We start from the raw sequence: 4646 nt of genomic DNA, 5'->3' as shown, positions 1-4646 counted from the left end.
AGTGTCTTTATAAATATTCATAAAGTCCTTGTCACCTTTACCTCTTTCATCTTCTACTATAGGTACAAAGAAATGTAGGAATATATCATCTTCAACTTATGCATCAAATTATTATTAAAATAATATTAAATATGATTAAATAGTTATAATCAAGACATTGAAATCATAACAGGTTAACTTATCAATTATATATATATATATATATATAGGAGAGATATTTTGAGAACTATGTTGAGTTTTATGAACTTAATAACTTAATTCTAAGCCACATATTTAATTAAATGGATTGAAATATGTGGTTGAGATTAAATCTGACAAAAAAGTCAAAGTAGGAGAGATAATAAATATGTAAGTGGTTACACTAACTTTTACGTCCGTTACACATGTGTAAAAAGTCGACTCGGTGCGTAAAAAATTATGAAATTTTTTACGTGTATGTAACTTACATATATTACGCATGTGTAAAAAAAATCGTTACACTGAGTTCTTAAAACTCAAAGAGGTTCTTAATTGAAATCTCCCCTATATATATATAGGATTTGATTTCTTTTGAGAACCACTCTGAGTTTTAAGAACTCGAAAGAACTCAACGTAACAAAAAAAATTTTTCGAATTTTTTTTACACATGTGTAATACGTAAGTGTAAGTTATGAACAAAAAATTACGGTATTTCTTACACATTGAATCGACTTTTTACAAATGTGTAACTAACGTTTAAACTTGTGTAATTATCAAAAATACTTATTCTCTCTCATGCTTTATTTTTTAATTAAATTTAATATCAGCCACATATTTCATATCATTTAATTAAATGTGTGGTTCAAAATTGAGTTATTAAAGTTCTTAAAACTCACCATGGTTTTCAAAATAACCCTCCCCTATATAATATATATATATATATATACTGGTTAAAACATATAACATTACTTTAGCCTAATTTTAGATTTTTCCAAACATAATTCTAATTTTATTTCTTTTGTTGAAAGTTATTGTGGTTCCCTATTTGCCAAAGTTTAGCCTTATTGCGGTTTAAGTGTTGATCTTAGACCTTAGTGTTAAGGACTAGCTAGGTGTTTCTAGGGGTTGGTACATGTTTCGTGGTTAATATGAGGTCATTTATTATTATTATTATTATAGAAAATTGTGGTTTTTGTCAATGTAGTTTGTCTAAATCTGTGGTTCTAATCAAATAGTTTCAAATTTTGATTTTCGTTCTTGTGGTTTCATTTATCTGCAATTAAAACTGAATTCATTAACCTCGTTAAGCATGGTCGTTAAGCCCATTAGCTTACCCATCACGTGAGAGACAGTTTTGTCATATTTTTTCCCCGAATACACCTCAGCCTTTCACGTGAGAGGACTTGCGAATTACGACTGTGGTTTATTTGGGAAGAAAAAAAGACAAAAATGCCCCTCACGTGAGGGGCACGCTGATGGGTTTAACGCCCAGACTTAACGGAATTAATGAATTTGGGTTTAATTGCAAGTGACATGTAACCACAAGTACGGAAATCGTAAATTTGAAACTACTAAACTAAAACGTTGATTTAGACAAACTACATGAACGAAAACCACAGTTCGCTCTTATTACTATTATTATTGTTGTTGTTTGAAAAAATATTATTATTTACACCCATTAGTCTTTCCGAACTCATATATATTTTTTCTTTTAAACCCCATATCAAATTTCAGTCTCATTTTTCAAACCAAACACTAATCAAAGTGCTAGACAACAAGCTATTTATCAATTTAAAACCTAAAGGTAATTTGGAAAACACAAAGCCAGCCCACTTTGTATACATAAACCAAAGAATGAGAAGCATATTGGAAGGATGATTGCTCTATAGCATATCACACTAAAATTGGACCCTAATTAATTTAAAGAATATATCACTTACTTTTCTTAAAATATTTAGTTTGCTTTTTTTACTTTATTTTAAATAATATCTTTTAATTTTTAAAAATCAAAACATTTGATATAATATTTGTAGGTTTTCTGGTTATAATTAAGTCCATTTTTAATCGTATCTATACTATATAATAAATAAAACTTATTAAGTGCCACATGTTATCACCAAATTGATTCTTACAAAAATTTTCCCTCATATCTCTCATATTAAATACCTTTGACAAATTGTTTTTCTTTTTAATAATTTTGTATTTTTATTTTTTTTTTACTTTTTAATCTTTCATTTTCTCTTTTTAATAATTCTTTGTATTTCATTCTTTTACTTTTTAATATTTCATTTTCTCTTTTTAATAACTATTTCCTGATTTAAACAATTAAATTTCAACATAAATATGTTATTTTGTTTTATATAAATATATATATTAGTTATTAATATTAGGTTTTTATAAGTACTCAATTTTCACGTTAATATTGAATAATGATTCCAAAAATTAAGATTTTAAATATATTATATTAATTAAGGTTTTATAAGAAATAATATTATTGGATGAAGATGTAAGATTAATTTTAAAATTAAATTTCAATAAACTTTAACTTAATAAATATATATGATTACTTACTAAATTACAAGTCTTTTTCTTTCAACCCCTAAAAAGACAAATTTACTATTGATGTATTCTTAGTGTCTATGTTAACTTAAACGAGCGGGTTCTTTAACAGGTTAAAATATCAAACATGGTTCAAGCCAAAACAATTTATGATTAAAATGAGTTTCGATCCACGGGTTGTTTTAAAAAAGTAGCCATTTACAACTTCTTTTTAATTAACTATTTAATCAACCCACCATTTATGTTAAGTATATAATCTTAAAAATCCATAAAAATATAAACACTGGACTACCTGTTTCAGTTTTTCAGGTGGATAAAACAACTTATCTTTGGAATACACATGTTAGACATTAGCACGTTATTAATCAAACGATAAATTGACTTTGTATATTCTTCTATTATTGAAGATTTTAAAAATACAATTTTCTTTAGTGAGCGGGTAACACTTGCATCGAAAAATGAGGCCGCTTAAGAAATTAGAAAGTGTTCGCTATCTATGTTCTGTCAGTGATAAAATGATACGTTATAAGAAAGTATTAGTTTTCTGATATTTTGAATGACCTTAAAATTTAAGGTTGTCAAGTTATAGATTAGTCATAAAAGTTAACGTTGAATTAATGTTGCTTAAAATATTAACTAGAAAATTGGTGTATGCAATAAAACTAAACTATATGTGAAAATACAATATGATAACCATGTTATAGAAGCCGAAATCATATCCGAAATTAATATTTGAACTCACATTTTTATCTTAAAAAAATCTTATACCTTTAGATAAAATGATTAATTTCAAAGTATGAAATTTTCACTTTATTTTTGTTTTGCATTAAAGATTAATAAAAGCTAAGGTAAATCATTATAGATGGTTGGTTTGTTTTTGAGACAATTTATTTTAACTCATGATAGGTATGTGTTGCATTATGTAAAGTTATAAACAGAAACAATGTGAAACTATTAAGGTTTTATATAAATAATAAAGTTACAAATAAAGCTACAAGTATCGTGCACAAAGAAATATTTAGAGATTTATAAATTTCTAAAAACTTCTTAATTCCATATTGTTTAATGTGAAATTTATTATACCATATAATAGATCTTTATTTCTTTTAAAAATATTTTTTGTATTTTACTTTGTGTTATTATTTAAATAAATTTATTTATTCTAACCGTGTTTTACACGGGTAACTAACCTAGTATGTAATACACGCGGACATAAACATTTTGTGAAGATGATAAACAAACACATCATAACAAAGCTTAAATATATACTCCCTCCGTCCCATTTTAAATGTCCATTTTTTCATTTTTGGTTGTTCCAATTTAAATGTCATTTTTATACATATAAATTCAATTTTCAATTGTGTCCTTACTATTACTCATACTAGATGTTTCATTTTATAATAAAATGAAGAAAAATGGTTTTTATCCATAATAACTTAAAGGACATTATTGTCATTTTACAGCTCATAAAATAAAATGATCAAACATTTTTCAATTTGTGTGTTTTGGATCCAATGACATTGAAAATAGGACGGATGGAGTAATAATTAAACACATATAATCATTTTGTAAAGTCATGAAACGTATCCTTTATCAACAAAATATAAATTAGAGTCTAAAAAGTATACTTTAATATAAAAAGTAGGTAGAAATATTGATTTAACACATAAAAATGGTAACTATAATGAAATATAAGAATCCATTACTAACAAAACTATTATAGAATATTCATTGAAACACATTTACCCCACATGATAAAAATATTGTTTACATTTTTAAAGAGAGAAAAAGGCCATTTATGACTAATAACCAATTTCAAAACACTTTGTTCATTCATTCAAATGAATAATTGGAGCATCTTGATTATAAAAATAATATGGTTGTAGCTCGTTACAACCATTTGGTTGAGTTTCCAGCTCAAACTTTGCCATTTTCTATGCTTTTCAGATTAATATATGATTTATGATGCACCTTTTAGATTATGTTTATGTTGATTATTGGCTAATGAGATATAACGTATCTTTCTAAAGTTTAATCCAACAATTGTTTTAATTTCACATGTCATAAATCATGATAGATTCGGTTTGTGCATTACTTGGCCCCTAAAACCCAAAACTTTATTTTTAAAA

This window comes from Bidens hawaiensis, unplaced genomic scaffold (genome assembly GCF_021521415.1).
Source record: "Bidens hawaiensis isolate Kalapana, Puna unplaced genomic scaffold, B.hawaiensis_p1.1 tig00005935_1, whole genome shotgun sequence".
NCBI classification, from domain to species: domain Eukaryota; kingdom Viridiplantae; phylum Streptophyta; class Magnoliopsida; order Asterales; family Asteraceae; genus Bidens; species Bidens hawaiensis.
Note: the sequence above shows the minus strand (reverse complement) of the source record.